Source organism: Schistocerca nitens, unplaced genomic scaffold, assembly GCF_023898315.1.
Source record: "Schistocerca nitens isolate TAMUIC-IGC-003100 unplaced genomic scaffold, iqSchNite1.1 HiC_scaffold_340, whole genome shotgun sequence".
NCBI classification, from domain to species: Eukaryota; Metazoa; Arthropoda; class Insecta; order Orthoptera; family Acrididae; genus Schistocerca; species Schistocerca nitens.
The window spans coordinates 1,702,022-1,725,712 of record NW_026045874.1 but is presented as its reverse complement, the minus strand read 5'-3'; the positions used below and the strand labels follow the sequence as shown (position 1 = coordinate 1,725,712).

Here is a 23,691-nt window from a genome sequence, read left to right as displayed (position 1 = left end):
ATACTGTAATTCAACAAAGGTACAGAAGTAAGTAAAGAAACAGCTCAGAGGCCACTGTCTACCCTTGGTTCCATCTACAAAATTCTGGAGGTTAAAGATCAAAATTTATTCAGCTGTGTATTTTTTACAATGTAAACAGAGCACGGACTTACTTCGAGAAAAATTGGAATCTTAGGAGGTCTTCAATTGACAATATCGATAAGTGAAGAAAGTAAAGACGAGGATGAATCGGAACCTTTGCCAATTCGTAAAATATCAAAAGCTACGGCAACACTGGACAAAGTTAAGCATTGAGTGTTGAGATGTGAACATGTTGAAGTAATGATGAATGTATTAAATAAAATGGACAGTACAATGTAACAATTAGTACAAAATAAGCACTAACTACTGGTCTGTTTCTCAAACTTCTGAAAACGTTACTACACACTGGATCTTATTGTCCTTGGTGTGTCAAAATGAATATCGGGCTTTTTCGGTTTTGTAGTATTTATTACATTCAACGTAGAATTATGAAAGAGCAATTCAAACAATTTTGTTAGTATACGTGTGCACATGCGTATGCAACCGAAGAATGTGTTAAATGAGTGAGACAGCCTTTTACGCATAAAGGGAAGGGGACAATTTGATTTTATTTCATTTCTGTAATAATGGATGAGATCACCAACAAGTTAAATTTCTTTTTACAATGGTCAGCACCTTTAACCCACACTGACACAGATTCCGATTCATTGATTGTACAATGATTCCTGGTCCTCGGAACGAACGGCATTGACGGCAGGTAATATGATTTACCCATGTCTTTATTGTAGACCTCTGCAATGTGAAATGTCCGATAAGTGTTGACATCCCGGTTGTTAAAACTTTCTAGCCCTGGAATTTTGTCGACTTTTGGGCCACGGACGAGGGCCACGGTTAACCAGCCATTACCTTGCTTCACTGGTCTGCAAGGTGATTAATGCTTGACTGTCGGAAGTGTGGGAATAAAATAAAATCTGCAACTACGAGGGTAATAACAAGAAAAAAAGGTCTCCTATTTTTTTTACGTACATAGAGCTGTTATTTCTACAGTGGTTTACATCAGTTCACAGCTTTAACATTTAGCTATTTTTCAACGTAATTACCATTTCTGTCTATGCATTTTTGTAGACGCTGTGCCAATTTTTGTATGCCCATGTTATACCAGCTTGCCGCCATGCTGTTCAGGAGGTGAATCACTTTCCGGCCAAATGTTCTTTTAACCCCGGGAACAGGTGATAGTCACTGGGCGCCAATTCAGGACTATAGGGTGGGTGGGTGATTATGTTCCACTGAAACTGTTACAGGAGAGCAACAGTTTGCCGAGTGATGTGTGGGCGAGCGTTGTCATAGAGAATGTGTACACCCTCGGTTCAACATTCCTCTTCTCCGGTTCTGAATTGCCCGCTTGAGTTTTCTCAGAGTCCCACAGTACCTGTCAGCCTTAACTGTTGTCCCAGTGGGCGTGAAGTCGACCAACAATACCCCTTTCAGATCCCAAAAAATGGTTGTCAAGACTTTATCGGCAGACTGTGTTTGTTTGAATTTCCGCGGCTTTGGTGAAGAAGGATGCCGCTAAAGTTGTATGCTCAGATTTCGTCACCCGCGACAATTGAGTCCAGAAAGTTTTCCTGTTTAGCTGCAAGGCGGTGAAGAAATGTGCGGGAAGCATCAACTCTTTGCACACACCTTCCAGTAGTTCAATGTTTCCGTTAAAATTCTACGAACATTTTTGACATCCATGCACGAGTCACCATACACTTCCGTCAATTGGCGATGGATTTCAATTGGCGCAGTTTCCTTTGCATTCAAAAAACCGGGGTTCTCAACGGCTGCCAAGCCAAGACTGAGCACCTCGGCGCGACGTGCGCATGTTTATACGCAACGCGTGAAGCACTCTCAATAACAGTACGACCAACTGCCACACAGGGTTCTGTACTTATAAAAAAAATAGACCACCTTACTTTTGGGATTACACTCGTAATAACATATTTTAGCCTTCCGTAATTATGTGAATGAATTTTAATTCACTTGATAACTCCCGACCACAGAAATCCATTTGGTTTTCGAACATAAACACGGGTCACAGGAGACTATCCACCTCCCCAATACAACTCGTTTATCAGCCTCAGATCTACAACATTTCCGAACGGGGCAATACTAGATACTGGCACTGCCCCTCCCTCAAACGTTTGAGGTAGGACGCCAAAAATCTTAAAAATCGACTTATCAAAAATATAAAATATGTTCTTCTCCAAGAGTCTAATACATAAAACATATGTGTTCAAGGAAATCTAAGATGTTATTTGGTCTTCAGTGTGCGAAATGGCAGCATCACGCCTCTTCACACAGTATTCTTCAACCGCATGTCACTGTATTTCACTCTGTGGAATTCAAACGTGTAATATTTTGTGATGGGTGCCATCAAACTGTATTCAGGACAATTGGAATTCAAATGTCCTATAGAGCCTATCATGCACCAAGTTGGCCAGTTTGACCTCCTGCCCCCCCCCCCCCCCCCTCAAAAATAACTCTCAGTTAATACTGGATGGAATTATTTGCAACCTGTAGAACAAGAACTCTTCAGAAAATTTGCACTCTCTATTGCCTATTAATAAAATTAAATATAAGATCCACAAAACCAGTAAAGACAAGAAACAAGCAAGACAGTACACATTTCTTCAATCCAGAAGTCCTAGAATTTTTTCCTCTTATCTTGCTACAGCTTTACATGGTGTGCTTTCCTTTCTGCAAAAGAATCTATTACCTCATCAAAGTACGTCAAATATTTTGAACAGGAAAACTCAATGTTGTCCTATAACACTGGAATAGCTGTTAATACAAGTAGAACCCAAGACTGGTGTGGTTTCTCAGTATGTTTACGTGTACTTTGTCACTGTCTGCTAGATAAAACTAAATAGGCCTGCCTAATATTTCAGCAATTGTAACACACACCAAATAAATGAGACTGTTATGTTACAAATGGTCATTTTTATAACTCGACAGAATATAATTGACGAAGTACCAATATTTAATGACAAGCAAAAAGTTGTACGTTAGGAAATAGTTTCACATTTCATTCATACTCTCTGGCTTCTGAAGTATGAGATCAGAAAGTAGTAGTACAAAATTTTTATATAAATTTGGGATCGTCATATTCTTCCACAATTTGTGTAATGTCCCCATTTTCTTCTTCTTCCCCGTTCTAACAAACAATCTTGTCATCACTAATTCTGTAACTATTCCTGCCAGAGTCAAAACTACTTCTCCACTGAACTTCATTAACCCGACCACAATCACCGGTTTAGTTACACCGTATTTATTCTCCGGTTAGGAGTTATTACGTGTTCATACAACACGTTTTCTGTGCTACTCCCAGAATAGAACTTGAGCGGCTGCTTGCTGGGGATTGCACAACTGGTCCTTACTAGTGGTCTGGCCACAAATTTTCTGTCAAAATCTCATTTTCTTGGATACACCGAGAAGATAATACATAATCTTTGTTACCTGTTATTCCTGTTAGTCATTTATTTCCACTATGGTAGTCTGAATCTATGGATTTCGCTAGTAATTATAACAATGCTGATGATTTGCAAACCCAGTCAACCACATATACAGCGATTGGCATTCACCCGTTTGGCTTTATTCTGCTCAGTTCATATAGCCCCATCCCCTTTTGTCTGCAGGAAAATTTATTTCTAGATTCAACTAGATGCAATTGGGATTCCCCTGGCAGATATATCACGTACATTATGCACACATTCAAATATAAACTTATAATTCATTTAGAAATCAACTTGGAATATGTTCAAAAATGGGTTTCCATATCATAAGAATAAGCGATAGACCAACGTGTGCTAGATGCTAGGCACTTTGTGAAACAAGGTCTTTTTCCTCAAGGATACGAATTTGGTGTAGTGAGCTTTAACCACTTTTTATAATGAGGTGGATGTTGTTACTGTGATTAAGACTGAATGATGGTTAAAATTCGGCCCACCAAAGTAATGAGTAAATCTCTGTTCCTCGCAGTGAATCCCGTAGCTTTGACATAACCCTCCACACCTATCCAGGATATCATTTCATCCACGAGCAGTGCATTAATTTCCGCTACATTTACATTACGAGGCATTGGGAGTTGGCACTCTTCTGCACCGTCTAGCAACTGTTTCATTACTAACATGTTATATGCTCCTTCACAACACAAGAAGATTTGTGACTGCTTTGCACTTTCTGAATACAATAATGCACAGTCTCCTTCCCTTTAGACTGCACACTCCACTGCACGTTTTGCCTTTGCTGCCCCACTACTGCTGTTGCACCGCAGTCCACTGTGGCTGTAATACCAAAATGTTCCTTGCAGCACGCTGGAACACGTGTAGCATCAATGAACCACAAAATACTGCTCTCATCTTTGGAAAACTGTAGCACCCACAAACTTACAACAAACTATTAAAATGTTTTCAAATCTTTCCGAAAATTTTCCTTGCTCTGATCTACCACAAAAAAAAAAAAAAAAAAAAAAAAAAAAAAAAAAATGTAAAGTCAAAAAGTTTTTTAAAATAATACATTTCAAATGTTGGTTTGCTACAAATTCCAAGTCACACATTTTAATTTATTACTTCACTGTTACTGATTGTGTTGGCCAGAAAGTTTCCACCTGTTATCAACATGTGCCACTGAAGCCAATTATAAAATTGTGTTGTTCAACATCAAATTTGGTAGGTATGGCATGATAAACATTGATTAGTGTAAAAAATAGCACAACATTTTCATTGGGCTAATGAAAGATGTAAGAAGATAGTTCTCATATCACTATCGTGTACAGTTGTTGGATTATAAAATTCACAACTTTCAATTTTTTATGTTTGTACATGCACTGCCCCGCGTCTAGAAAAACATTTCACACAGTGTCCTGCGGCCCACTTCGGACAGCAAAAGACAAGCGCATTCCACAGGCAGTAAGTTTTTCCACATCTAGGAAAATGTAGATGTATTATTAAAATTTTCTAACCATCCACCATTCCACAGTAATGATGATTTATAAAGTGGGGAAGTAACTCCACGTCATAAAATTTATAAAGCAGAGTTGCATCAAGTTAAAGCATAAAATAATACTTAGTAACCCAATATTTTTTTCAAAGTTCTGTGAAACCCTAACGTAAATACTTTAACCTCCACCTGTCTACTGCCTCCTATGAAAGTGAAGACGCCCACTAGTGGGTGCTAGCGAACCAAGTTGACCATCAGTGCTAAATAATAATGTTTTCTCACAAGCAGTGTCAAGTGCCGTGTATGTAACAGAAACCCCTGACACGCAGAAAAACATGCATGAAGACATACCTAGTTACCACTTGTTGATTGGTTGCCATTTACTGTCCACCCACTGGCTGCGTATAGCTCAACACAGAGAAAGGATGTCAACATATTAGTTTCACAAAACAAGTGAAGTGCATGGACGTTACTTTGTAAGTTTCAGCTGAGGATATGAGCACTATGCAAACAGGCTGGCCCACAAGTAGCCTGAAAACAGCTCAGCAGTGAGTATTTCATAAGCAATGTCTAAATTCTTTGATATTACCTGCATGACATAATGAAAACACTACTGTCAATCAAATAAAAATTAAGGTTTTCTTTTTTTTACAATTTACAGATGAAAAAATTAACTACGCTACAAAGTGTTACAATAGTTTTGGGGGATGTGGGAAAGACCACAAATTCTGGCACAGGAGGCAAGAAATTATACATCAAAACCACAAGCTTTCTATTAACAATGAAGCCCACTACAAAGAAAAAAGGCTGTTTTAGCAGAATTTCATAAGAAAAAAGATTCTTTTTTCTCTTCAAAATAACTTCTTGGACATAGCACATGCTGATGCTTTTTGCTTTGCTATTGTAAAATACAGCCCACTGTTGATTAACCAACAACTGAAAGGAGAGCCGAAGTTCACCCATGGAACTGAGCAACAGTTATTTGAGAATAGCAGGATCTAAGAGTGTACTGAATAATGAAATTGAACAATTAAGTAAGTTATATATTTTCATACAAATAAAATTTACGCGATCAGATAACTAAATTTTGTTTCCTCATTCATAGAAAACAACATGTGCACCGTTAATAGCACAGATAATGCCTCGTCAGAATTCCATTTCTCTCCACATACGATTCAAGATCTCCATGGTGATACATTGAGGTGGATTGCAAATGTATGCCTTCAATTCCCATAGGTCTCTAGCCCTGGTTCAATATACCCCACCCTCTACAAAACCTCAGGAAAAAAATAGTTGTGTAAGGTCAGGGGATCGTGGTGCACTTCAAGTTGGACCATCTCGTCCAATCCACCTATCCGGAAACTTTTTATTTAGAAATTAAAGTACATTTAGGGGCTAGTCGAGTGGTGCCCCTGTCTTACTGGAATTTATTTAGAAATTAAAGTACATTTAGGGGCTAGTCGAGTGGTGCCCCTGTCTTACTGGAATATGACACAGGCTGCAGGTGTTCCAATTGTGACACAGTAAACTCTTGTAGCATGTCCACATTAACACCACTGTTGATGGCAGACATGAAAAAGAATGAATCAGTGATGCAACTGGGGATCAGTCTGCACCAAACGGAACGACTATCTCTTTCCATTTCATGTGTAACAGGAGGATGCTGCAAATCCTACATACAAACATTATGACAATTCAGTTTGCTGGACACATGAAATGTTGCCATATTGGAGAAACAAATGTTTTCCAAACATTCAATGCTTGCATTAATCTTGCATAGAATACCCACTGCAAATTGTTCACACCCAGGTTTGTCCATAGGGTTAAATGCCTGAAGCAGCTGCACTTTGTAGGGATAGAGCCATTACCTCTTATGCATGACATTGTGCAATGTCGATCTTCTCATTTCCAACGCTCTGGCTGCCATACATGCCGATTTTATAGAACTCCTTGCGAACACCTGCCGTACCCTGTCCACATTGGCATCTGAAACTAATGGGTGACCAGCCCATTTTTATGGAGAACACTACCTGTTTCCATAAATGATGTATTCCAAGTCTGAAAGGTTCGTTGCATTTGGGCATCAGGTATCGTCTGTGTCTACCGGGCCACACACACTGAGCTTTCTCCAGAGGCGTCCACATTTTATCATGTTTTCAGGTTCACTTTTGCATCAAAATTGTATGACCTGGAAGGTAAAAGAAATTTTATGAGTTATCTTATCATACACTAGAAACCATTTGTTAATATCTCGTATAGGTTCAAAGTTACTGAATTGTTAAGTTGTGAAGATATACATGTATAGTGCAAAATAAAAAAAACTAAAAATTGCTATTCATCCAAAGCTGTTACTTTTAGGCATTAGGATACAACACACTATTTGATGAAAGTAATAATCAAACTTACCAACTTGCACTATGATAATGTAATTCAACAAAGGCACAGAATTAAGTAAAGAAACAGCTCAGAGGCCACTACCTACCCTTGGTTCCATCTGCAAAATTTTGGAGGTTAAAGATCAAAAGTTATTCAGCTGAGTATTTTTTACGGTGTAAACAGAGCACGGACTTACTTCAAGAAAATTTGGAATCGTAGGAGGTCTTCAATTGACGATATCGACAAGTGAAGAAAGTAAAGACAACGATGAATCTGAACCTTTGCCAGTTTGTACAATATCAAAAGCTACAGCAACACTGGACGAAGTGTCTACCATCATCAGTTATTTTGCTCCCCAAATAGCAGAACTCCTTCACTACTTTAACTGTCTCATTTCCTAATCTAATTCCCTCAGCATCACCCGACTTAATTCGACTACATTCCATTATCCTCGTTTTGCTTTTGTTGATGTTCATCTTACATCCTCCTTTCAAGACACTGTCCATTCCGTTCAACTGCTCTTCCAAGTCCTTTGCTGTCTCTGACAGAACTACAATGTCATCGGCGAACCTCAACGTTTTTATTTCTTCTCCATGGATTTTAATACCTACTCCGAATTTTTCTTTTGTTTCCTTTACTGCTTGCTCAATATACAGACTGAATAACATCAGGGAGAGGCTACAACCCTGTCTCACTCCCATCCCAACCACTGCTTCCCTTTCATGCCCCTCGACTCTTATACGAGGGTCGGTCAAAAAGTAATGCCTCCCATTTTTTTTCTACTTAAAGAAATTAAGTTAAGTGAAAAATTTGAATTTGGCGCCATTCCTCAAACCTTCTTCTGCAATCCACTGCAGTAGTAACTTTCTGTGTCAACAGGTGGCAGCACAGCAGAAGTTTGTAAGATGGCCGACATCGATGTTCGTTTGAGACAGCGTTGTGTGATTGAATTCTTGAATGCAGAAGGTGAAACGCCCATACGCATTCATGAAAGACTGAAGAAGGTGTATGGTGTTGTGACAGTGGATGTCAGCACTGTTAGACGATGGGTTAGTCGTTGTAAGGAAGCTGAAGGGCAAACACCGTTGACTGACGAAAAGCGGAGCGGCAGGCCGGTGAGTGCAGTGACTCCACACAACATTCAGCAAGTTGATGACATCATTCGTGGTGACCGTCTGGTGACTGCAGATGAAGTGTGTCGCATTATTTCTCTTAGTAAAGGCAGTGTGATCACGATTATTAAACAATTGGGGTACTCAAAAGTTTGTGCACGGTGGGTTCCAAGAATGTTAACCGATCAGAATAAAGAGGCAAGGAAAACAATAGCCTCCCAACACTTGCAGCGCTTCCGTTTGGAGGGAGATGAGTTTCTGAAAAAAATTGTGACCGGGGACGAAACATGGGTGCATTTTTTTGAACCCGAATCAAAGAGGCAGTCAGTGGAGTGGCGTCACACAAGCTCGCCGAGGAAGAAAAAATTCAAAACTGTGCGATCGGCAGGGAAAGTTATGGCAACAGTTTTCTGGGATACAGAGGGTGTGATTCTGGTTGATTTTTTGGAGCAGGGATGCACAATAAATTCTGTTCAATACGTCACAACCCTCAAAAAACTTAAAGCACGTCTTCAGCGAGTTCGCCCAACAAAATCAATGGCAGATGTTCTTCTTTTGCATGACAATGCAAGACCACACACCAGTCGTCACACCTCTGACGAGATTGTCAAAATTGGATGGGAAGTTTTGCCTCATCCCCCATACAGCCCTGACCTGGCACCATCAGACTTCCATCTGTTCGGGCCACTAAAAGAAGCTCATCGTGGGATTCATTTTGAAGATGAGGAGGCCGTCAAAACATCCGTGCGTCAATGGCTTAGGAAGCAGAGCTGTGATTTTTACCGTGCTGGGATACATGCCCTTGTTCAAAGATGGACCAAAACTGTAGAGATGGGCGGAGATTACATTGAAAAATGACAAAATGATCCTCAATGTTGTGGTTTTCAACCTATGTAATTGCATTTAAATTTCCTGACAATTAAACGTAGAAAAAAAAATAGGAGGCATTACTTTTTGACTGACCCTCGTATTATAATATGTCCATTCATACATTTACGTAGAAAACATTTGAGTCAATTTACTAAAACGGCTAATATGGAAGGACTACAAAGCCCTCTACTCCCTGTGGTGGGGGCGCCGTTGCCATGGATTAGAAAGCGTGTATCAGGCGCCCTCTAGTCTGTGTAGAGAGGACGCCGTTGTCATGGTAGCAGCTGGTGTGTTCATACGGTGTTATTAATGTGTGATTAATCATACTAATCGTTGCTTCATCTCTACAACCATGCTGTCCAAAAATTGTGATAAATATTTATTAGCGTGAAAAGTAGCACAAAATTTTCATTGTGTTAATGAAAGACGTAAGAAGGTAGTTCTCATATCACAATCATGTACAGCTGTTGAATTATAAAATTAACAACTTTCAATTTTTTATGTTTGTACATGCACTGCCCCGCGCCTAGAAAAACATTTCACTCAGTGTCCTGCAGCCCACTTTGGGCAGCAAAAGACAAGCGCATTCCACAGGTGATAAATTGTTCCACATCTAAGAAAATGTAGCTTTATTATTAACATTTTCTAACCATCGACCATTCCACAGTAATGATAATTTCTAAAGTGGGGAAGTAACTTCGTGTTATAAAATTTATAAAGCAGAGTTGCATCAAGTTGAAGAATAAATTAATAATTACTAACCTAATATTTTTTTCAAAGTTTTGTGAAACCCTAAAGTAAATATTTTAACCTCCACCTGTCTACTGCCCGCTATGAAGGCTCGGACGCCCACTAGTGGGTGCTACGGACCAAGTTGACCATCAGTGCTGATTAATAATGTTTTCTCACAAGCAGTGTCAAGTGCCGTATATGTAACAGAAACTCCTGAATGCAGAAAAAACATGCATGAAGGCATACCTAGTTAAAAGCTGTTCATTGGTTACCATGTACTGTCCACCCAATGGCTGCCTATAACTCAACAAAGAGAAAGGATGTCAACATATTAGTTTCACAAAACAAGTGAAGTGCATGGATGTTACTTTGCAAGTTTCAGCTGAGGATATGAGCACTATGCAAACAGGCTGGCCCACAAGTAGCCGAAAAACGGCTCAGCAGTGAGTATTTCATAAGCAATATCTAAATTCTTTGATATTACCTGCATGACATAATGAAAACACTACTGTCACTCAAATAAAAATTAAGGGTTTCCTTTTTTTTACAATTTACAGATGAGAAAATTAACTACGCTACAAAGTGTTACACTAGTTTTGGGGGATGTGGGAAAGACCACAGATTCTGGCACAGGAGGCAAGAAATTATACATCAAAATCACAAGCTTTCTATTAACAATGAAGGCCACTACAAAAAAAAAAGCTGTTTTAGCAGAAGTTCATAAGAAAAAAAGATTCTTTTTTTTCTTCAAAACAACTTCTTGGACATAGCACATGCTGATGCTTTTTGCTTCGCTATTGAAAAAGACAGCCCACTGTTGATTAACCAACAACTGAAAGGAGAGCTGAAGTTCACCCATGGAACTGAGCAACAGTTATTTGAGAATAACAGGATCTACGAGTGTACTGAATAATGAAATTGAACAATTAAGTAAGTTATATATTTTCATAAAAAATAAAATTTACGCAGTCAGATATCTAAATTTTGTTTCCTCATTCATACAAATCAATGTGTGCACCGTTAATAGCACGGATAATGCCTAGTCGGAATTCCATTTCTCTCCACGTACGATTCAAGGTCTCCATGGTGACATGTTCAAGTGGATTGGAAATGTATGCCTTCAATTCCTATAGGTCTCTAGCCCTGGTTCAATATACCGCACCCTTCACAAATCCCCAGGAAAAAATTAGTGGTGTAAGGTCAGGGGATCGTGGTGCACGTCAAGTTGGACCATCTCGTCCAATCCATCTACCCGGAAACTTTTTATATAGAAATTGAAGTACATTTAGGGGCCAGTGGAGTGGTGCCATGTCTTACTGGAATATGACACCCGGCTGCAGGTGTTCCAATTGTGGCACAGTAAACTCTTGTAACATGTCCATGTTAACACCACTGTTGATGGCAGTGATGGAAAAGAATGAATCAGTGATGCAACGGGGGACCAGTCTGCACCAAACATTGACCTTACCACTGTCTCTTTCCATTTCATGTGTAACACGAGGATGCTGCAAATCCTACATACAAACATTATGACAATTCAGTCTGCTGGATACATGAAATGTTGCCATATCGGAGAAACAAATCTTTTCCAAAAAGTCAATGCTTGCATCAATCTTGCATAGAATATCCACTGCAAATTGTTCGCACCTAGGTTTGTCCATAGGCTTTAATGCCTGAAGCAGCTGCACGCAGGGATAGAGCCATTACCTCTTATGCATGACATTGTGCAATGTCGATCTTCTCATTTCCAACGCTCTGGCTGCCATACATGCCGATTTTATAGAACTCCTTGCGAACACCTGCCGTACCCTGTCCACATTGGAATCTGAAACTCATGGGTGACCAGCCACTTTTTATGGAGAACTCTGCCTGTTTCCATAAATGATGTATTCCAAGTCCGAAAGTATCATTGCATTTGAGTATCAGGTACCGTCTGTATCTACCAGGTCACACACATTGAGCTTTATCCAGTAGCATCCACATTTTTTCAGATTTTCAGGTTCCATTTCGCATCAAAATTGCATGACCTGGAAGGTAAAAGAAATTTTATGAGTAATCTTGTAATTTGCTAGAAACCATTTTTTAATACCTCATATAGTTTCAAAGTTAGTTAAGTCTTAAGTTGTAAGTTGTAAATATATACACGTATACTGCAAAACAAAAAAATTACAAATTGCTATTCATCCAAAGCTGTTACTTTTAGGCATTAGGATACAACACACTATTTGATGAAAGTAATAATCAAACTTACGAACTTTCACCATGATACTGTAATTCAACAAAGGCACAGAAGTAAGTAAAGAAACAGCTCAGAGGCCACTGTCTACCCTTGGTTCCATCTGCAAAATTCTGGAGGTTAAAGATCAAAAGTTATTCAGCTGAGTATTTTTTACAACGTAAACAGAGCATACACTTAGAGAAAAATTTGAATCTAAGTAGGTTATCAATTGACGATATCAATAAGTGAAGAAAGTAAAGACAAGGATGAATCAGAACCTTTTCCAGTTCTTAAAATATCAAAAACTACGGCAACACTGGACTAAGTTAAGCGCTGAGTGTTCAGATTTGAACATGTTGAAGTAGTGATAAATGTATTAAATAAAATGGACAGTACAATGTGAAAATTAGTACAAAATAAGCACTAACTACTGATATGTTTCTCGAACCTTTGAAAACATTACTACACACTAGATCTTATTGTCCTTGGTGTGTCAAAATTAGTATCGGGCTTTTTGGTTTTGTAGTATTTATTACATTCAACTTATAATTATGAAAGATCAATTGAAAAAATTTTGTTTTTATACACGTGCACATGTGTAAGCGACTGAAGAATGTGTTAAATGAGTGGGACAGCCTTTTACGCATAACGTGAGGAAATCAGTCTGGAAGGCAAGTTGCAAATTAATATAGTGACATCTATGTATCTATGTGGAGACTTAAGGAGACAACTATGTCCTTATTGTTTGTGGTTTACAAGTTCTAAAGCATACAGCTATGGGTTACATAGCAACTTTGCAAACAAAACGTTGCAGCATGCCAAAGATTTTCTGGACCGCATCATCTTCAGCAATGAGTTGACATTTCATCTAAGCGTTAATGTGAACATACAGAATGTGCACATTTGGGGGGTCAACAAATCGCCAAAAAACCGAACAGCTGGTGTGAGACTTCCCTAAATTTAATTTTTTTCTCCATATCCTAGCACAGAATGTTGATGGGCCTTACTTTTTTAGTGAAGCAACTGTAACCACTATTTCATATCTCTATGTATTAGTACTATAGCTCCTTTAGTTGGAAGAATCTGAACCTCAGAACATGGGTTAGTAGCAAGAGGGTGTACCATCTCACAGGCACATCTCAGTATGCAACTGGTTAAATGACGTTCTACCCGACTACTGGGTTGGCCACAAGGGGCTGGATGACAGCGCTCCCTTCACACGGCCTCCACATTTACCCAATATGATGGCACGCGATTTTTTCGTCCTAGTGTTCATCAAGGATCATGTCTCTGCTACCAGCTGATCTACCAACTTAAGAAACAGGATTGAAGCAGTTGTTGCAACTATTTCTCTTGTGATGATTACTCAAAACAATGATGGAGGTTTGGGATGAACTCACCTATCTACTATTTTTCACAGGAAAAATCATTACCAAATTAGGTATTTTTTGGTAGTACACTTTCCCACTTACCAAGTTAAAAATCTGCTAATGATATTCCACTGTAATTAGAATTTTGTGTGGATGAAACATCATCTCTGCCTCTCTCTAGGCAATTAGGCATGTTCACTACTGCCTCATATTACATTTATTTGCTGATGAAATCTGGAGGGCTACTGAACAATGGCAGCTATCGATGTATTCTCTGAAGTGCTACGTCAAATGTCATGTAGATGCCATCTGAGATGTTTTTGTTTCCAAATGGATCATGTTCTTCAACAATATTTTATTTATTTATTGTGGGCTGTAGCTTATACCATGTCATACAATAGACCAGTACAGTACTAAGCACGATAACAAGTGTACTGAAGATCATGTAACTGCTATTCTGCTTTACTCTTATTTTTTAGTGGTAGCTGTAATGATGGAGACTTCCAGTACATCCTTTAAGGACTATATTAAAATGGAATTCAGTTGGTGAAGTCAACAAATGTGTCATTACATTGTTGTCCGACAAGTACAAGTTTTTAATATGTTTCAAGTCATTAATAATAGCAAAAATGCCCATCCACAAGCCTCTATTCCCATGATGGTCACATTAGTTTGTCAGTTTTTGTTTCATTTAAGTGATCATGTTATCAGTAATCTCATCCACTGGTTGTTTCTCAAAACTTATTTCCACCACATTAATGATGTTATGGGTCTCTTAGCACGATACATATTTTTTTTTTTCTAGTTGTTGTCTGCAGTTCACTGCAGTAGAAGAGAAATATTTGCCAATACAATGCTAGGAGAAAAATGTTTGCCTTTGGTCTAGTGACTCACAGAAAGGATTGAAATGTACAGCTATACAACTCTTCACAATCTACATCTACAGCCATACTCTGCAAAGCACCATTAGATCATGGCACAGAGCACATCCTATTGTACCATTTATTAGGGCTTCTTTCCACTCCATTCACATATGGAGTAAGGGAAGAATGATTGAATGATTCTGTGCGTGCTGTAATTATTCTAATCTCGTACTCATGATCCCTACAGGATCAATACATACGGTATCGTACTATATGACTAATTATTTGAAGCCAGTTCATGAAACTTTGTTGATAGACTTTCTCAGGATAGTTTACCCCTGTCTTCAAGAGTCTGCCATTTTACTTCCTGGAGTATCTCTCCGTCACTATCCTCTGGATTAAACAAACCTGTGACCATCCGTGCTGCCGTTCTCTCTAACGTTCAATATCCCCCGTTACTAGTATCAATGTTCTAGAACCGGTCAAACGAGTAATTTCTAAGCCATCTTCTTCGTAGACTGACTGCACTTCCCCAGTATTCTATCAATAAACAAAAGTGTACCACCTGCTTTATCCAAAACTGAGTGTATGTGATCATTCCATTTCATAACCCCAGAAAGTGTTACATTCACATATTTGCACTTGTTGCCCGATTACAACAGTAACTCACCGATATTATAATTTTTTTTTTTTCCGTGAAGTGCGCAATTTTACATTTCTGAACATTTAGAGCAAGTTGCCAATCTCTGCAACACTTTGCTATCTTATCAAGATCTGACTGAATATTTACACACCTTCTTGCAGGCAGTGCATCACAGATAACTAAATCACCTGAGAAAGTCTGAGGTAAGTAAGTATTAATATTGTCTGCAAGCTCATTAATATACAATATGCAACAGACTCAACACCCTTCCCTGGCACAACCCTGAAGTTACTTCTACACCCGACAATGACTCTCCATAAAAGATAACATGCTCAGTCCTCCCTACCGAAAAGTCCTCAATCCAGTGGCAAATTTCTCTTAAATATCCACTGTTACAGGCATGGGCATTAGTTACCTGTGAGACTGGATGTTGTGAGTTGATGTTAGTCAAGAATGCCTTAGGTGACAAACATGCGATAATTGACACCTCACTGATTTTGAACAAGATCAAATTATATGTCTACTAGAAGCTGGATGTTCCTTCTGCAATACTGCAGAAAAGATTTGGCAGTAATGCAGCCACTGTAAACGATTGCTGGCAGTGGTGGTCACAAGAAGACTGGGCTCTGGGCGGACACCTGGCACTACTGAGAGGGAAGACAATTGAGTTTGGCGTACCGCTGTGGCACATCGTATTACATCTGCAGCAGCAATGGGCAGCAGTTGGCATCCCAGTTACACAACGAACTGTTACTAATCAGTTACTTCGAGGACAGCTCCGAGACAGGTGCTCTGTGAAATTCATTTCACTGACTCCAAACCACTGCCATTTGCGACTTCAGTGATGTCAAGCAAGTGCTCATTGGAGGTCAGGGTGGAGGTCTGTCGTGTTTTCTGACAAAGGCTGCCTCTGTCTCGGTGCTAGTGACGACCTCGTCTCTGTTAGGAGAGTGCCAATTGAGGGCTTGCAACCAACCTATCTGCATGCTGGACCACACCTGGAGTTACGATTTAGGGTGCGATTATGTGTGACAACAGGAACACTCTCGTGCTTACCCCACGCGCCGTGACTGCCATTCACGAGCAGCACTCCAGAGGGTGTTAACCAACAGGATAACGATAACAGTGACCCACGTATCACTGCCGTACACCATCATGCTCCACCGTGTGTTGACATGTTGGCTGGGCCTGCTCAATCACATCTGTCTCCAATGGAGCACATATGGGACAGCATCGGACGACAACTCCAGCATAAGCCACAAACAGCATCAACCGTCCCTGTATTGACCAACAAGTGCAACTGGCATGGAACTCCATCCCACAAACTGACATCTGTGTGTGTGTGTGTGTGTGTGTGTGTGTGTGTGTGTGTGTTTCCAATGAGAGCCTTTTTGGCCAAAATGAAAGCTGACTTGTTTGATAATCTTTATGTTATGCCTATCTGCAGCTATGCTACATGATGAGTAGTTAGTTCTGCAAGGTTCGCAGGAGAGCTTCTGTAAAGTTTGGAAGGTAGGAGACGAGGTACTTGCAGAAGTAAAGCTGCGAGGACGGGGCGCTAGTCGTGCTTGGGTAGCTCAGATGGTAGAGCACTTGCCCGCGAAAGGCAAAGATCCCGAGTTCGAGTCTCGGTCCGGCACACAGTTTTCATCTGCCTGGAAGTTTCGTATCAGCGCACACTCCGCTGCAGAGTGAAAATCTCATTCTGGAATCTTTTTTCTTATCAACAGCCAGTGTGTCAGTCCATTGATTGTGCTCCGAAGTATTCCCCACTTCACAGCCAGAACTTGTTAACTCTGAGGGTTTAATCCAGGTTCTGAATGACTATTGTGATGAGAAAGTTCAGGAGGTGGTTGCCAGGTCCTGGTTTTCAGACTAAACAAGCAGACAGGACAGATAGTGGGCGAGAGACTTACAAGGACTCAGATAGCCAGTTACATAATCAGCCAGACCAGCAAGGTACTGGCATGAAGTCTTGCCCACACTGCTTCTAAGCTCATAAGCTCAGCTTCTACCTCTCACAAAATGCAACTTGTTTTTCAGGTGCCAAGAATGGACATGTTCAAGAGGAGTGCTTACAGAAAGAGAAGCCTCCCTCTCCTAATATACACCCACATAAATCAAATTTTGTTGTACATGTTGTGCATTCTGATCCAAACAGAACTTCTAGTGTGGAAGAGAAGAGTGGTAGTCCAAATTCATGAAATCAGTGGCATTTTCTTTAGCACAACGCAGCTCCTTGTGGACCTTGTAATAGGTGGCTACACTATTCAGTTGCAATTAGCTACGAGTGTCTCAGTTTCTTTCCTCAGTTGCAATACTTATGATCATCTTGGCTGTACAAATCATACATTACACTTACACCATATAACGGACATGACATTCCAGTGCTAGGTTCTTGCAGCCTTCCTTCCACATACAAGAATTTGCAAAAGACTGAAATTTCAGGTTATGCGTTCACAGAACAGTGCAAATATGTCTGACCTTGATTTGTTTGGATTGCGTGTGTTACAAATGTGGTGTTGGTTGCAAATTTTGATTTGAAGGACAGTGTTGGTAAATTGCGTGCTGAATTCAAAGACTTGTCCACTGATGGCTTAGGCAAAGCTAATTCTTCTGTGCATGTGACCACTAAACACAATGCACAGCCTCACTTCTTCAGGTCTCACACTAAATTGCACATGCTCAGGGAACACGTTGCTTGGAACTTTCACTGTGGCATCCATCACAGCAAGTCAGTGGGCATCTCCGTTAGTACTTGTCAAGAAGCCTTCAGGCAAATTGTGTATTTGTCCAGACTAGGGCAACATTGTCCTCCCAAATAGTTAATGAAGAATAACAAGGCCCCCAGCATTCCGGCAGAACTGCTAAAATGTGGAGGAGCAACATTAGAGCTATCTCTAAGCTTATCATTCACATACTGGAACAGGAAAGGATACCAGATGTACGGAATAAAGGAATATTACATCCCATACATAAAAAGGGTGACCGAATGGAGTGTAGAAACCACCGTGGAATCGCCCTCCTGCACCTAGGGTACAAGGTGTTATCGAATATTATTTTTGATCGGCTACTATCACAGGTGGATAAAGAAATTTAAATACACCAAAGCGTATTTCGTCGAGGAAGTTCAACAATGGACCAGATTTACAATCTGCAGCAAATTTTGGAGAAAACTGTTGAATATAGAATTGAAACACATCACCTCTTTATTGACTAAGGCTGCATACGACAGTGTCAATAAAAATCAGTTCTTTCGTGCCTTACAGGAGAAGGGGATACATGGAAAGCTCCTGAGAATGGTTAAAATAATGATGTCCGACATAAGAATCTGTATTCAAGTTTGAGGAAATTACTCAGACCCCCTGGAAATAAAGAATGGGCTACGTCAAGAAGATGCATTGGCATGCTTATTATTTAATGTAGCACCCGTGAAGAAGATTAGGGAAGGAGGCCTGCAGATTAGGGGCACCACCTTCTACAAGTCAGTGTAGATTTTAGCATATACAGATGACGTCGACAACATAGCACGGACAGTACCAGCACTGAAAGAAGCTTTTACAGCCTTAGTCAAGCAAGTAAGAAGATGGGTCTTATGGTAAATGAAGCTAAAAATAAATACATGGCCTGTGGGGAAGCATATCAACCAAATATGCCGTCAACTTTCAGTGCGAATGGATACACATTTTAAAGGGTTGATAGCTTCAAGTATCTTGGTTCCACAGTCACTTGCTTTAATGAGATCTCAACTGAAACTAAGATTAGACTGATATCAGCAAATAAGGCATATTTTGCCTCGAGTAATTTATTCCAGTCAAGACTCTTCAGCTACCCAACAAAATTCACTATTTATATAAAAGCGTTCTTACTTATGCTTCGGAACCACGGGCCTTGACGGAAACCGATGCGAGGCTGCTCGACGGATTTGAGAGGAAAGTTTTGAGGAGAATAATTGGCCCTGTGTGTGACAGAACAATGGAGGAAAAGGTAAAATGCAGTATTGTACACTATATATGCTGATACTCCAGTAACAAAAATCATACGATCAAGAAGGATAACGTGAGCAGGTCATGTGGCAAGAATGGAGGAGTCTGAGGTGATAAAAGAAGATTCTCTTTGATAATCCGGGAGGACAAAGAGGGCAAGGTCGACCTGGAGCAAGATGGCTGGATGGAGTGAGAGAAGACATATGGAAGCTCGGATAAAAAAACTGGAGGAGTGTAGCATGTGGCCGTGATGGATGGTGGAAGCTCATTGAGAAAGCCAAGGTTCATCCTGGAGTGTAGTGCTATAGAAGAAGAAGAAGAAGAAGAAGGCAACATTGTATCCCCGAATAGTGACAGATTAATTTTCTCTGACTCTACCTGATGAACTTTTTGACCGTTTGGGAGCTGGTCGTTACTTTAAGATTGATTTACACGATGCCTACCTTCAGATCCCTTTAGACAAACAATCACAGCAGGTGTGTGTCATTAGTACACATAGAGAACTCTTAGAATTTCTTCATTTGCTTTTCGGTAGTGCATCCACATCTCCAATTTTTCAGTGCTATTTGGAACAATGGGCTGCACCTGTGCCTTTGTGTACAAATTGTTTAGATGATATCGTGGTATCAGGTCCCAAAGCAGATGAGCCCCTTAATAAACTGCACACCCTGTGCCAAATGTTATCAGAAGAGACCTAAAATGCTATAGATCCGAGTGTATGTTTTGCAAACTGAGATCGAGTACTTGGGGCATGTAATTAATTATCAGGGTATTCATCTGATGTAATCACACTTGCGCAGGCACTTTGTAGCCTCAACTCTCCAAAGAACTGCAGTCAGTGCTAGCAAAGCTCATGTCTTACATCTGCTTCACTCCAAATCCAGCTTGGATAGCGGCACTACTGCACCGTCTTTGCTGAGGAATGTACCTTTTGTGTGGTCCAAAGAATGTGGCACTGCTTTTCAACAACTCAAGGACTCTTTCCTCAGTGATCATTGCCTAATTCATTTTGATCCTTCAAAACCTATGGTCTTGACCACGGATGCCTCTTACTACAGCATTGGTGCTTTACCCTCCTGCAGGATTGGTTCTACTGACAGATCAATAGCTTTCAGCTCCAAATTGCTTAACGAAGCTTAGAGCAACTACCTGCAAATAGAGAAGGAGCCTCCTGCCATCATCTTTGGAATGATGAAAGTTCACCAGTATTTGCACAGAAGGAAGTTCTACTTGGTCACCGGCCACAACCCTTTGCAGTAAGTTTTTAACCCAGCCAAGCCCATCCAGAATTGCACTGCACATAAACTGCAACATTTGGCTCTCATCTTACAGCACTACAATGCGAGATAATGCACAGGCCCACAACAAAGTGTGCCAATGCAGACACACTTTCCCATCTTCCTTTGGCACTCGGTGCAGACTTTGAAGCATCAGAAACATCTTGATGCTACACTGAGTCACAGGACTGTCAGTTTCCATCAGACAACCAGAAGATTGCCCAGGCAATGACAGCAGATCCCTACTTGTGGATTCTGCTGCACTACATCCACACCGATTGGTCACTCACTGTGAAAGAAACTGGTAGCCTGGGGTTTGTCGAGACTTTGCATATCGGCAAGACTTGCCTGTGCTATGAAGTGTCATACTGCAGTGTACTGAATCTGAACAGTTGTGTGTGGCAATTCCAGAGGATCTCTGCAGACATTTTCCTATTCTGCTTCATCAGGGTCACTAAGACATAGCCCACACCAAGCAATTAGCTCACCGACATGGTATGCGGTTTGGCATGGACTCCCAAGTAGAGCAGGTAATGATTCAGAGCCCTGAAACTTCCTGGCGGATTAAAACTGTATGCCGGACCGAGACTCGAACTCGGGACCTTTGCCTTTCGCGGGCAAGTGCTCTACCAACTGAGCTACCCAAGCACGACTCACGCCCTGTCCTCACACCTTTACTCCCGCCAGTACCTCGTCTCCTACCTTCCAAACTTTACAGAAGCTCTCCTGCGAGAGCTGTGAGGACGAGGCGTCAGTCGTGCTTGGGTAGCTCAGTTGGTAGAGCACTTGGCCGCGAAAGGTAAAGCTCCCGAGTTCGAGTCTCGGTCCGGCACACAGTTTTAATCTGTCAGGAAGTTTCATATCAGCGCACACACTGCTGGAGAGTGAACATCTCTTTCTGGATTCAGTGCCTTACTTGTGCGGAACACAAGCCAGGCCCTCCACAACAGTCTTTGATTGGCCAAAGCCAGCACTTGCATTTGTATTTTGCCGGACACTACCAGAACACTCATTGGCCGACTGTCTTCGAAATGTACAGCTAGTTTCCTTTTGTGGTTCCGACACACTCTACGACAATGTGTAGCAATCTTCAAGCCTCGCATTCCATATTTTGGCTCGAAGGCCTACCAGCATTGCTTATGACTGATAACGGACCACAATTTGTGTCCGCAGAATTTGGTGACTTCTATACAGCCAATAGGATTTATCACATCACAAGCGCAGCAGTCCAATGGAGAAGCAGAATGCTTTGTTCACACTTTTAAGCAGAAGATGGATAAACTACCCACATGAGGGGGGGGGTCCTACCACATGTGGGATCAACAATTGCTTCCCTTCTACTTGTCCTACCACTCCCGGCCTCGCAACAGCATATCACCGGCAGAGTTGCTTCACAGACAGTGCTACCCCTCCTTGCTCTAGTTGCTGCACCCACCACAGCGGTCTGCACCTGCTCCGCTCAGGCAATGTATAACAGCAACGAAGCTTTTTTCCTAATTTTTTTTTTCAGATTACACAATGGTCAGAAGTGCTGGGAAGAGGGTATTGTCATAATGTTGCTTGGCAATCTCATATTTTGACCCAAGGTCCAGGCAGATTGCGGTGGGGGCACCAGAATCAACTTCACACCTTTAAATTGGGTTATTCTGTAACTGATACTCTGTTCTCAGGTTTGTGGTCTGCCCAGATGATGTAGTTTGCATCCCCTTCAGTTTCCTGGGGCTCTGGGAGGAGATGGGAACTTATTAGATATCTTGGCAAAAAACAGACCTGATCTTTTTGATGAAGTTTATATAAAAGAAGGTATTAGGGACCATAATGTTGTTGTGGCTTCTATGTCAGTTCAAATGGTTCAAATGGCTCTGAGAACTATGGGACTTAACATCTGAGGTCATCAGTCCCCTAGAACTTAGAACTACTTAAAGCTAACCTAAGGACATCACACACATCCATGCCCGAGGCAGGATTCGAACCTGCGACCGTAGCGGTCGCTCGGTTCCAAACTGAAGCACCCAGAACCGCTCGGCCACAACGGCTGGCTTCTATGTCAGTGGAAGCTGCAAACAACCAAAGAAACAGTGTAGAGTTTCCTTGTTTGGGAAAGCAAATGAAAGTGTCATTAACAAATCTTCATAGTCAGCTCCAAGCATTCACTGTGGGACACTAAGATATTGAGCATCTTTGGTCAGAATTTAAAGGTATTGTCCACCACGTGCTAGATAAATATGTGCCTTGCAAAAATATAGTGGAGGGAAAGGATCCACCTTGGTTCACCAAACATATTAGGAAGTTGCTGAGAAAGCAGAGAATTTTGCACAGCCATTTTAAACATAGTTACTGCCCCGCTGACAAACAGAAATTATGCGAAATGAAAGCAGCTGTCAAAAGGTCAATAAGAGATTCTTTTAACAAATTTAAAAGCAATATTTCATCTGCAGATCCTAAAAATAACGCCAAAAAATTTTGGTCATCTGTAAAATCTATGAACAGTACAAATAATTCAATACCTTCTCTTGCTGACAGTACAGGTAATGTAACAGAACGCCGAAATTCTAAAGGCCGAAATTCTAAACCTAGTTTTCATAAACTCTTATGGTAGAGAGGACTGCAGCACCATTCCCCCTTTCAATTATCGAACAAATGCAAGGGTGACTGACAGTGTTTAGTGTATCTGCGATTGTAAAACAGTTAAGATCCTTGGACACCAGGAAGGCATCTGGCCCAAGCGGTATCCCTGTAAAATTTTATGTTGACTATGCTACAAATACAGCACCATTCTTTTCCATCATCTTTCAGAGATCATTGGAACAGTGGAAAGTTCCACAGGGCTGGAAAAAGGCCCAGGTCATGGCAATCTATAAAAAGGGTACAAAATCGGATGCCCATAATTACTGGCCAATTTCACTGACATCGATTTGTTCTACAATCGTGGAACATATTTTGTGTTCAGACATAATGACCTTTCTACATACTGAGAAGCTCATCTGCAGAAACCAGCACGGTTTCAGGAAACAGCGGTCATGCGAGACACAGCTGGCCCTCTTTGTGCACGATATACAACAGGCTCTAGATACTGGCTCCTAGGTTGATGCCATATTCCTCAACTTTCGAAAGGCATTTGACTCTGTTCCGCACTGTCGCTTGCTCCTAAAAGTGCACACTTACGGTCTATCAAATGCCATATGCGGTTGGATAGAAAGTTTTCTAATAGACAGAAAGCAGTATGTCACCCTGAACGGG

The 23,691-nt window shown here is 40.8% G+C and overlaps 1 long non-coding RNA gene and 1 other non-coding gene across 2 annotated transcripts in view; both read right to left on the bottom strand.

The window, feature by feature from the left end:
• The window catches only part of LOC126227766 (uncharacterized), a 305,322-nt gene that overhangs the window by 15,455 nt on the left and 266,176 nt on the right, over window positions 1–23,691 (bottom strand). The window contains exons 4-6 of the long non-coding RNA XR_007544056.1: window positions 12,346–12,443; window positions 11,802–12,121; window positions 7,035–7,192 (exon numbers count right to left, since the gene is read on the bottom strand). This is a non-coding gene — a long non-coding RNA (uncharacterized LOC126227766). The remainder of the gene's footprint in view (window positions 1–7,034; window positions 7,193–11,801; window positions 12,122–12,345; window positions 12,444–23,691) is intronic.
• Trnas-cga (transfer RNA serine (anticodon CGA)) lies at window positions 21,026–21,100 on the bottom strand. The gene has a single exon. It is a non-coding gene; the product is annotated as a tRNA-Ser (tRNA).